At 53.2% G+C, this 12,457-nt stretch overlaps 1 long non-coding RNA gene across 2 annotated transcripts; it reads left to right on the forward strand.

Moving 5' to 3' along the window:
- Positions 1-213: 213 nt before the first annotated feature.
- Positions 214-11,473, forward strand: LOC139084286 (uncharacterized). Of its 2 annotated transcripts, none has more exons than XR_011541665.1 (2): positions 214-460; positions 10,332-11,473. It is a non-coding gene; the product is annotated as an uncharacterized lncRNA (long non-coding RNA). The 2 variants fall into 2 exon arrangements; XR_011541666.1 differs by lacking the exon at positions 10,332-11,473 and adding an exon at positions 2,105-2,358.
- Positions 11,474-12,457: the final 984 nt, after the last annotated feature.

Raw genomic sequence — 12,457 nt, forward strand, 5'->3', positions numbered from 1 at the left:
GCACAGAGGACCTCTGCCCGCCCCTCAGGGTCTGTGGGCTGGGGCCGCGGGTGGGAGGTGAGTCTTTTTACTCCACCGCCCCCTCCCCCATGGCACAAAGTGGAGTGCTCACTTAGATTAATTAATCTGCGGCCCAGCCTGCTCCTCCGACCCATCTTTTATTCATGGACAAGCAGCATTCTCTGCTTTACCAGGACACGGGCATCAATATTTCATCCTTCTTCACCTGCCATCTCTCTGCTCCCTCCTTCCTGCTTCCCACTGGCTCTAGGACCCGGAAGGCTGGGGCATGCTGACCTAGCCCAGGGCATCATCACCGATGCCCGGGCTGCCTTCTTCCACTTCTCGTCTGCCCGGCAGAGTCGGGGTCCCAACCAGAAGCTTTTCTGAGTAAGGGGAAGAGGCAGCGGAAGCAGCGGGCCAAGCCTGGAGGGAGCATCTGGGCTCAGGATTCTGAGGGGTAAGGGCGATATGTGCTGGGTGGGAGATGGCCCTGCAGCCGGCACAGCTGTCTTGTCACCGTATGTGCTGGGTCATTGTCAGGATGGGAGATGAAGGTTGGGCAGTGCCCGGCATAGATCCGGCCACATAGTAAGTGCTCGTTTTTCTTCCCTGTTTAGACCAGGTTCCAGCCAGCTCTTGGTCCTTCTTCTCCCCTGGGGAGCTCCCAGGTCTCCGGGTGCCCACAGAGGTGCTCAGGACCATGGGGGCTGAACTTCGCATCTGAAGGGGCCCTAACTGGGATCCCAGCCCAGGGCTCCTAACCTGGGGCTGGTGGAGGGCCTCCTGGAGGGGCATGAACCCTCGAAACACAAAATCAAGGGTGATGTGTGTGTGTGTGTGTGAATGTGGCAACTCTGGGTGGGGGCTGGGTCACAAAGGACAACGTTGCAGTCCAGCCCTGGAGGAACTCACAGTCCAGCTGGCAGAGGATGTAACGGGGATGGAAGTGGTAACACGCGGGTGGCCTTCCCCAGGCTCACGGCTGCCCTTTATCTCTGTGTGGAGACCCAGTCTGGGAGGATTGCTCTGTTCCTGGCTTATGCCGAGGGAGTGGTGAGAGGCAGTGTGTCCCTTGTGTGTGGTGTGGAGGCCCTGGGGGCTCTGAGGCACCCACTTCTCTCCTCTCTTCACACCCCATACCCAATCCGTCTGAACATCCTGCCCAATAACCCCCCAAATACATCCGAGATCCGACCACTTGCACTGTCTGCTGCCACCCCGTCTCCGCCCCTCCGTGACCTCTGCCTGGTCTCCTGCTCCCTCCTGGGCCCCTGCAGCCTCCGGCCACAGCCCTACCTGGCCCCAGCTGCTCTGCCCACCTTCCAGCCACCCCAGCTGCCCTGACCCCCATAGGCAGGCGGGCAGGCTCCACCTGGGGCCTCTGTGCTTTTTCTTTCCCCGGGAGTCCCCCTGGCTCACTCTCTCACCTCCTTCAAGTCTCTGCTGAAATGTCCCCCAGCCCCACCCCTCAACCCTGCAAGTTTCATCTTCTTCCTAGCCTGCATCCCCTTTTAGGGTACCAGTTACTCGGTTGTCTGTGTTTACCGTGTCCTCTGCCTCCTGCTCACACAGTGAAAGCTCCCAGAGGGCAGGAGTTTTTCTATTTGTTCACTGATTCATCCTAGAGCAGTGCTCACCTGGAAGGTGCCCAATAGATATTGTGGGGTGAGTGAATGAATGAATGAATGAGTGAATTCCCCCACCACATTACTCAGTGGGCATTTAGGGACAGCCCACAAATGATACTGTTTTTCTTCAGGCCTAAGTGCCAGAAAAAGCTTAGCCTGTGTTGAGAAACTGATGGTCACTCATTCACTCACTCATTCATTCATTCAATGTCTTTATTGAGCACCTGCTCTGTGCCAGGCACCGTCCCAGGTGCTGCGGGGCCCACAGTGAACGGAACAGGACATGCCGCTGATTTTCGATGCTGAGGTTTATCGCCTGCATCCCGAGGGTCTTGTCTCTGTTTCCCTTTCTGCTTTGGCTGCCCCCAGGCCCAGAGCGGGTTTGGTGGATTTTTCCGAGCACTAAAGCTGCCTTTTGACATCGTCTTGTTATTCTGCTTTTCTTCTCCCTGTGTCTTGATTGTTTTTAACAGAAAAGAGAAATTCATCACAAGAATGCGGAGTGTCTGGTGGACTGGCCCAGGACTCTGGGAGGCTGAGGGGACCGAGGCTTTCTCTCGGTCTCTCTCTGGAATCTCTCCTGGTCGCTGGCTCTGGCACCTTGCCTCTCTTTCTGCCACCTGCTTCCTTCTCCTGTCACTTGTGGATCTGCTTTCCCACTCACACGGCTGAAGATGAGGCCCCACCACTCTTTTGCTTTGATGAAATAATCCACTTAGATGTTTAATCTTCTAGTATTATGTGCATTCTTTTAAACTATTTCAAAATCTTTTGGCAGCAAGATGTGCCTGGATGATTGCTTATAGATGAATGCATGTGTGTGTGTTGGGGGATGGGGGGTGAGGCTGGCTCCGACTGGAGAGAGGGGGCCAAGTAGAGAAGCAGGATTCCCTGGAGAAAGGAAGCTGGAGGTGACAGACCTCTCGCGTTGGGGGGACAGTCCTTGCTGCCCCTCCTTCTTTCAGGGCCCTCTTTAAGAGTCAGTGTGATTTACTCAGCCACAGCCTAGCAATTGCTTGGACCAGACACTCTTCTGTCCCCGCCTGCTGTCTCCTGACGAGTCCCCCCTCGCCAGCCCACTCAGCCGGGCTTGGACTTCACAGCCTTATTCCTAGGTGAAGTCTTGGCCCCTGTTACCATCACAGTGGCTGGGGTGACCCCTGAATCTGAAGTTCGGTGCCAGGAAAAGGAACAGATGAGTGGTGGGGGAGGCAGGAGCAATTGGCACAGAGGGTCAGAGGCAGGGGACACTCAAGGGGGAGATTCGGAGGCCGAGGGTGGGGTGGGTGGAGGGACCAGGTGTGTGCTCGCGTCCTCTGCCTTGAAGGGAACTAAACCCCCCTCCATGAGCACCGCAGCCTTAAGCAACACTAACCAGATCGTTAGGGGCAGGAGACCGGGGTATGGCCAAGAGAGAAGGGACTCGGGCCTGAAAATCCCCATCCTCTCTGTGAGCCCTGGCTCTGAGGCCCTCATTCTCAACCTTGGACCCCCTTCCCTCCCTGTCCCCTGCCCTCATTATCCCCCCTGGTTTAGGAAGAGGAGCCTGCAGCAGGGGAAGCAACTTCCTTGGTGCCATCGCTGAGGCTGTAAGGTGTAGCGGCTCCCTGGTCACACGCCTTTGAACACGTTAAGTAACTTCTCTGCCTCAGTTTTTCCATTTGCACATTGGAGATAATAGTACCTATCTTACAGGGTTGTTGAAAGATTAAATGAGTTATACAATGAAGAATTCAGCACAGCACTTGCATATGGTCAGTACTCAATAAGTGTTAGCCACTATTATCATTTGAGGAGTTCTAGAAGTTTCTTCCCATCCCTATATCTCCTCCATACGTACACAGCCTGAAATTCCTCCTCTACTTATATCTTTGGATGATAGTTCCACCAAAGGCTCTTTTTAAAAAACATAGACTAGCACCTGACAGCACAGTGTGAGGGTTAAGAACAGCAACTTGAGGCCTGGCTCCGAGCCTTGTCTACTGTGCGACCTTGGGTGGTTCCATAGCCTCTCTGAGCCTTGATTCCTTCTTTTTAGATAGGATAACAACAGACCCGTGTGTAGGGTTCTTATGAAGACAAAATGAGACCAAGTGTTTAAGACATTCAGGTGTATGGCAAGGAATGGGTGGTCAAGAAATTTGAGCCTGTCACTTTGCCAGGTGCCTGCCATGCATCGTTGCATCCCATCCTGGCCTTGACTCTGAGCTGGCATTCCAGGGCTCCTCATGCCCCTTCCAGGAGAGGAGACCGAGGCCCAGAGAGAGGGGAAGTGACTTTCTGAGAAGGGCTGGATCTTGGGCCTCCTAGCTCAGGCCGGTGCTCTCTTCAGGGAGTGGCCCTCAGAGGCCTGGCACTGGTGGCCATTGCTCTTGGCATCACGGGGCTAATTAGGTGCTTTGCCTCTGATCTGAGGCCTGGAGGGAGTGGGCCCACAGGGTGGCCTGGAAAGGGGCCGCGGGGTGGGGTAGCGTGTGAGTCCGTGGATGTGGGGGGGCACGAGGAGACAAGCGAACCTCCCACTTCACAGCCCCAAGCTGCAGCTGTGAGCCCCCTCTCTCATCTGCCCTCTCCCCGCAGCTCCCAGGGCCTGGCCCCTGCGCCTGGGGAGCCCTGGAACAGAGCTTGGGTGCAGGACTGGAACCCGGGGCCTGCCCCGACCCCAGGGACGTGGACTTCTCTGATGCCTCCAGGCCTCAGGAGGGATAGAGACTGGCCCCAACCCAGGGAAAAGCTCTAGACATAATCTAAAAGCTTTAGATTGTGAGGGGGTTGGGGAGTGGGGAGACAAGTCAAAAATAGCCCATCTGGACTGAGCAAGAGAAAAAGCAATTTCCTTCTGAAATCTCTTTTTCTGATTCTCAAAAGATGCAATTTGGAAATGTGTTGGTGGCTCTGGGTGGGGACCTGGGGTGGTTGGGGAGCAGGCTGGGGGCCAGTGGAGAAGGAGACCAACACGCTTCTGGGTTTTAGCCCAGGCCTCAAGGACAGGCCAGAGGGAGGAGACAGAGGGTGCAGGGGGTGTGGCAGAGAGAGAGCTGAGGAGTGAGGGTGGCAGGGATTGACCAGATGAAGGCAGAGGCTCTGGGGGTGATGGGCAGAAGGGCAGGGGAGTGTGCTGGGGAGAATTCCAAGTCTGGCTTGGCCAGGAGCCAGCCCAGCACCTAAAGGACATCCACGCTTTGGGGTCAGTGTCTCAGGAGACTCCATGGAGCAGAGGCACAAGTCCATCCTGAAGGACAATGGATTCTTTTTTTTTTTCTGCCTTATCTCCCCAAATCCCCCCGATACATAGTTGTACATCTTAGTTGCATGTCCTTCTAGTTGTGTCGGACAATGGATTCTAACCCCTTTTCTGGAAGGCTCTTTGGGTGCTGGTAATCAGGTGGTACCTTGGGGGCTGTGTCAGACCTGCAGGGGCAGCTGAGACCTGCACGGGGTGGTAAAGGGAAGTAGGCCAGCTCTAATGCCTCAGGGCTCCTGTGCTCGGTGTCCTCTGGGGCCATTCTCCACATTCCCCAGAGGCCTCCCCCTCAGCCCGCTGCTTCTGTTTGCAGAGGCATTCCAGCAGCCATGGCACGGCTGTGGGGATTCCAGTTTGGGGGGCAGGCTGGGCCCCTTCAGGTAGGGCAGGAATGGAGACTGACACTTCCCGGTGCTGTAGGGACCTCCCTGGGGCTTGTCTTTCCCTCCAATATGATGCTAACCCATGTCCTAAAACACTAACTTATCAACCCACCCTCCAACTAACCCATCAACCGCCTGAATCTACCAATCTACCAATCGAGTCATCACCCCGCTAGCTAATCCACCAACCACCAACCAACCTATCACCCTACACCGTGCCACACTACCAAACCAGCAGCCTTCTAAGTAACTACCAACCAAACAGCCAATCTGCCAACCAACCAGTCCATAAACCTATTCTTCCACCATCCTACTACTCCACTAACTAGCCCATCATCCAACTCACCAATCAACCCTTTCCCCCACTGTCCAATCAAGAGATAGAAACTACTCAGTAATATTAACAGGAAAGGTTTAATAGAAAGACTAGTTAGCTATAACAGAAGGTGACTTACGAAGGATTATCCACTAACTGTACCAGGATTGCCTGTCTCCTCTAAAGAAACACAGGAATAGAAGACCTGGGGAGTGGCCACTGCCTCTGGGCTGAGGCAGAGCACCAAAGGAAGGGACAAATCCAGGAGCACACGCACCCAGGGCTGACATTGCCACTTGTTAAGGCAAGGTCAGCCGGGCCTGCTGGACTGCAGAAGAATTTGCTGAGGCCCATGCTGCTGGAACCCCCTGGGAAGCTGTCTTCTGGGGTGCTGGAGGAAGCTGTATGCTGTGGGGCGCCTCACTGCAGGGGCCTGGGAGGGAAGCCCCTTCTTCCTGCAGTGTTTCAGCTCCCTCTACCAACAAAGATTAATGGAGAGCCAGCTGGTAAAGGAGGAACCTTTACCGAGTCCAGCCGTGATCACAGTCCGGGCAGTGAAGAGTAGCCTTGAAGCTGACAGGCAGTCAGGTCATAACTGGCACACTGCTCTCCTACCACCCCACCAACCCGGCAACCTTCTGATGGATAGGCTGCTCCAGCCACCAGGCAGCCAATCAACAGCAAGCCTACTCTTCCACCAAACCACCCCTCCACCCCGGCAACCCTCTAACCAATACACCAACCCATCCACCCACCTACCGGCCTACCCAGCAACCTAGTCTTCTTGGTGTTAGCCTATCCAGGACACAGCCTCCAGGCTGAAGGAGAGACACTATGAAGTCATTTATCCAGGTTGGGGAGACATATGCAACTTATGCATATGAGCAGCTAAGGGTCAACAGGGACCTGTCACACAGGGGACACCCATGAAAGGGGCAGGCAGTGGGCAGACAGTGTGCTCTGAAGTTAGTGGTGGGAGAGATCACTGTGGCCTAAAGGCATGGGACGGCTTTGTGGAGGAGAGGAAGGGACCTGGGTTTTGAAGAATGAGCAGAAATTAGATTTGGAAAGGGCTTCAGAAGGAAGGCAAGTGGGGACAAGCATGTCTGGTATCGCTGGCATCAAGGAGGACGCAGGCACAGGAAGACGTATGCACGAGGGACTTGGCATGCTGGGGGAGCCCTTCACATGCAGCTGCACTGGGCCGGCAGGGCCAGTCTCCATCTCCATTACGGCCCTAGGAGGAGACGCTGATCACATCTGCTTCTTTCTCAGGTAGTGGACAGGTTTCTAGGTAATGGGACTCTTCCTTTTTCATCAAGGACTAAATTGGGGTGGGGGGAAGGCTCACCCAGCACCAGGCAGACTTTGGGAAGAACTTCCAGTCCAGCCCAGCGGAAGTCTCAGAAATCTGCTTCTCTGTGGACCTTAAGATAAGAGATTCCCAGCCGTCTGGGCTGGCTGAAATATTGTCCTGCTCAGAGGCAGGGGAATAACCATGATGACCCTTCCTACCCCTGTTGTTAAAGGGTTCCCTGTGCCCCAGGTCCACCTGCTCCCAGGCTCCCATCAGCCCAAGTGCCATTAAGTATCTTGGGAAAAAAGTCTGACTTCAGAATCAATTGATGGAGAGAGGTTCTCCAAACACTCGCCGGCGAAGGTAATTAAATTCCAATAGAAGAAGATGGAGCGGTGTGACAGGGCAGTGGGGGCAGCGTGCTGAGCTGCTGAGCGGTGAAATCTTGGGCAAAGCTGGCAGCAGCACAAAGGAGATTGGAGCAGTCAAATATTTCCCTCCTCGTTGAGTTCCATTTACATGTTTATAATAGAGGTTCTTAAGGCCCTAATGAGAAGGCTGCTCATTGCAGGGAAGAGGATGATTAAGGCTCTGCCAGAGGAGATCAGGGACAGGAACAAAGGCTTGTTAATTGCTACAGAGGGACAGGAGGGGAGCCAGGCTCTAGGCTCTGCTCGCTGCTCCCCCAGAGCCTCCCCAGACTGGCACCTTCCTGTTTTGAGGCTCATCTTTGCCCCCAACGCCAGTGACCTCCAAGGGGTGGGTTGGATAGATCCCCAGGGCTACAGTCAAGGTCTCAGGGGTGGTTCCACCTCCCCTCCCTGGCAGATAATTTCAGGCTTTACCTGCAGCACATGGAGATTTGTCCCCTGGAGGTGGCCTGCAAGGGTGGTGGGGGGAAGGGATCAGAAGAAGCCACAGTGCTTATCTGCTTGGCCATCGCATGAACCCACTCTCCATTAGGAGGCAACTCCCAGGAACTTCTGGGCCTTGGAGGGGGATCACCACAGGCAGGGGATACGGCTCCCCTTCCCAGCCCTCAGGACACCCAGGACACATGGATATGCCTGTGGCAATCCAGGCCAGACCTAGTGACCCAATGATGCCATCTGATGTGACAGCAGAGAGTTCTCGCCCAGGGATTTTAAGGCCTCTTTAACAACCAGAGTTCATGGTGTGGCAGAAAAAGTATGGGCTTTGGGCCAACAGACTTGGGGGTTCACATCCCAGATCTGCTATTTGCTAGTGGGCCTCAGCCTCTTCATCTGTGAGAAGAGTTGTTTTGATGATTCAATGAGATAATAATGTAGGCAAAGTCTGGCACATAGTGGGTGCTCAGTGGTGACCTTTTCCCCTACTCTGTGGCGCTGGATTGCCACCATGAGGCGAAAGACCTTGAAAGTCTTCTCTGACTTACCAGGACCTGAGGCTGAGTGTACACAGCATCTAGAGTCCTTCAGCAGGCCCCTGCCCCGAAGCTATCCTGTAGATACCCAGGTGTTTGGGGATATAGAGGGGAAGAGGGGCTGTTAGTCTGGCTGGACCCTTGTGTACTGCCTGCCTCTGCATGACTCTCCACTGTGTGTTCTCACCTGTGTGCCACCCTCAGGCCCTCACCTTTGTCCCATCATACCCCTTGGGCTCAGGAGATGGAGGAAGATGAGAGAAGAGGGATGAGAGGAACAGGCTTGGGGATTTCCTGATTTGCCCGTGGGGAAGAGGGATCGGAGGAATAGGAGTTATGTTGTACAAAGTGGAGTGAATCTGGGAGTCAGGAGTGGAATTTGAAAATCTTTGATTTTTAGGAAAAAGATCATCTTGTAAAGGCTTGGGCCAGAAATTTCTCAATTAGAATCTTGATTCTAGGGGATCTAGGGTCTAAAACGAGAATGATTTTGAAGGAAATGCTCAGATGAGAGACCCAGACTCCCTGGAGGATTTGGTGCTCTTGGTCTTGTCAGGGGTCAGTCTTGGGTGGGTAGCTCAGCGGCTGTGGTGTCATGGAAGAGGGTAGTGGGGGAAGGCAGCCAGGAGCATCTCAGGGGTTCTTGGCTTACCAAGGTGCTCTCCTTGGAGCTGTCCATGGTGCTGGATTCAGATCCCATCTGGGACTGCCTGGCTGGCCACACCTCTTCAGCCAGCAGTCTGCCAGGCCTGTCACTTGCGGAGCCCTTACCCAGGCCCATGGCACTGACCCCTGCTGTAAGTCCCAGAACTTTCAGACATTGCTAACTCTAAGATGAATTTTAGCTCAAGCCTTAGTGCTAACTATGACCTAGTCCCTAATCACAGCCTATATCCTAGAGCTCACCTTAACCAGAACTCTAACCAGAACCCAGAGTTGAACCCAACATAAATCTGAAGTTCAGCCTAACCCTCATCCCTTCCTTATTATGAATCTTCATCGCTATCCTCATTTATAACCTCAGTTCTAATATTGGTCTGCACTTCAACTCTCACCCAATCTCAGACTGAACCTGGGTCCTAAAGACTTGGGTTCAGGTAAAGACTGGCTCCTCCCTCCCTCCTCTTCTCTCCTTTCTTGTAAACATGATTGAGCATCTGTGGCAGGCACTGAGGGTAGAGACATGTCGTGCTGCCCCTACTCTCAAGGAACTTGGCCCTGTGTCCCCCTACTGCCCTCATTATCAGATGGAGGAGTCTACGGATTGACAAACTCATGTTAGCATCAGCATTGACAACCTTCCCCTAAGGGGGAAAGTATTTGGAGAGACGTCATTATCATTTTCCAAAGACAAAGGCTAGAGTGGGCCGTGGGGTGTTTTGGATTCTGCGCACTGCTCTCCACTTGCCGTGCGACTCTGAATGCTGAGTAGCACAGGAAGTATCAGATACAATGCTACCATCACGTGCTCACACTGCTGAAACCCCACAGCACTCTCTGAGGGGTGTAGTCCCCTTCTGAAGCTGAGAAAATTGAGGTCTAGAGAGGTGAAATGACTTGCCTCGGATTGCAAAGATGCCAGGTGGAAGAGCTGGGAGTCAAATACAAGTCTACTGGCTGCAAGTCCTTGAAGCTGGGGAGGGTTAGAGAGGAGGAGGTTTCAGGGAGGGCTGCAGGGGCGAGGGGATAGGGTTTTCCAGCTGTAGGAATGTAGTGTCGGGAGGGGTGAGCTGGGGATTGAGGTGGGAGTTTAAGAAGAGAGGTTGGCTGAGGCTGAGATAGGTGGATGGGGTGAGAAAGGCCCTGTAGGCTGGTCCGGATTTGGCCTTGGCCCAAGGCCAGGCACTGGGGAAAGCTCAGAGGGAGGAGGAAACCCCGTGGCTGATTCCTCCCAAGCGGGCTGCTCTTGTGTTCCACGCGGAGAACCCCAGGGGATGCGGGAGAATGGCGGCCAGGAGAAGGAGCATTACATTCCTAGGGGTCCACGGTCAGGCCCATGTGTCTCAGTCTGCTGACACTCCACTTTTCCCATGCCCCTTTCTTCTCTCCTCACAGCCACCGTCCTGGTGCAGGCCACACCTCGCCCCAGACCACAGACGCCATCACCTCCCCACTCCATCCTTTGAGTCTTCTGCTCACAGGCAGCGGGACCTTCTGAGATACTCCTGAGGACTCTCTTCCCCAAGAAGCTGGGCTGCTTCCTCTTTCTACCCAACTCTGCCCCTTGGCTTTCTGGTCACTTACAGTTGTGGCGAATATATAATGTATCTTTGCAACTGGGACAATGCTAAAACTAAAGAGAGTGCTGTCAATGATTGTGCAGAGGCGGCAGGTGCGATACCAGGATGTGTACAAGGCCTCACCCCTCAAGCCCGACCCCAGGGCTCCCCAACACCACCCTCAGCTCCCTGAGATCCTGCAAGTTTCGGGGCTCAGGCCCTCCTGGAGCTTCAGGGCCTGAGGGGCTCTTTACTGAGAGGGGAAAGGACCAGGCATGGGGCTCAGCTCCACTCACCATGTTGAGACCTTGGGTGGGGCCCCTCTTCTCACTGGCTTGTCTCCCTGAAAAATGGGATATTCACTCCTGCTCTGCTCCCCTCCCAACGAGATGGAGAATGTGACAGCACTTGGCAAACTGACGCACTGCATGCATGGGGCTTGCTGGCGTTTTTGTCCCCTGTCCTGCCCAAATTTTGGCCCCAATTATTATTTTTTATTTTTAATTATGGTAAAATACACATAACATAAAATTATGATCTTAACCATTTTTAAGTGTACAGTTCACTAGTGTCAATTATAATCACACTGTTGTGCAACAGATCTCTAGAACTTTTTCATCTTGCAGATCCGAAACTCTGTACCCATTAAACAACTCTTGTTTTCCACTTCCTCCAGCCCCAGGCAACCACCATTCTACTTTTTGTTTCTATGAATTTCGCTATTGTAGGAACCTCATAGAAGTGGAATCATATTGTATTTGTCTTTTTGTGATGGGCTTATTTTACTTAGCATAATGTCCTCAAGGTTCATCCATGTTGTAGGGTGTGTTAGAATTTCCTTCCTTTTTAAGGCTGAATAATATTCCATTGTAGTATAGACCACATTTTGTCTATCTGTTTATCTGTCAATGGACACTTGGTTGCTTACGCCTTTTGGCTATTGTGAATAATGCTGCTATGAACAGAGATGTACAAATATCTCCTTGAGACCCTGCTTTCAATTCTTTTGGATGTGTACTCAGAAGTGGAATTGCTGGATCATATGGTAGTTCCGTTTTTAACTTTTAGAGGAACCACCATAATGTTTTCTACAGCGGCTGCACCGTTTTGCATTCCCATCAGCAGTGTACAAGCTTCCAATTTCTCTACATCCTCGCCAATACTTGTTATTTTCTGCTTTTTGAAAACAGCTTCTTTTGATATAGCAATCCTAATGGGTGTGAGGGGGCATCTCATTGTGGTTTCGATTTGCATTTAGTCCCATTTTATTTTTTTGGCCCCAATTCGGTTTAATTCCCCTCTCCACGGAGCCTGCATTTCCTGCAGGGTCCAGCTATGAGCCTCTGCATCTCCCAGGACTGTCAGTCTGGTCTTGCAGTGGGAGCTTGATTGCCGCCCCTCATCTCCATCACAGACTGCCAGCCCCATGCCGGGGAGGTGGCATCTCTTCCCCTGCCAGCCTTTGCCCAACTCTGGGTGCCTGGGGGAGCTCTGTCAAGTTGCCTGGATGTTGGTTGAGTCAGTCTTTAGTTCAGTGGCTCTCAAACTTACCCATGAATCATAATCGCCTGGCAGCCTTGCTAAACCCCAAATGGCTGGGCCCCACCCTCCTTTTCTGATTCAGTGAGTCTGGGGTAGGGCCGAGACTTCGTATTATTTCCAACAAGTTCTCAGGTGATGCTGATGCTGATGCTGCTGGTTCAGGGACCACACTTTGAGAACCACTGCTGTTCTCAGCAAAAACCTTGCCTGCCCTTCCAAGGAGCCTTCAGTCCAAGAGGCGGGCTGGCTGAGAGGAGATAGCCTCAGTTAGTGGGTGGCAAGGGGTGCCTCAGACATCGGGAAGTGAGCTCCTCTTGCCTGGAGGCAGAAGCAGCCTCCACTCTGTTTTTGGAGAACTAAGTGTTAGATGTCCTCAGCCAGAGCTGTAATACCCAAGTTTAATCTTCGAGGAGCAATTAG

This window comes from Equus przewalskii, chromosome 6, assembly GCF_037783145.1.
Source record: "Equus przewalskii isolate Varuska chromosome 6, EquPr2, whole genome shotgun sequence".
NCBI classification, from domain to species: domain Eukaryota; kingdom Metazoa; phylum Chordata; class Mammalia; order Perissodactyla; family Equidae; genus Equus; species Equus przewalskii.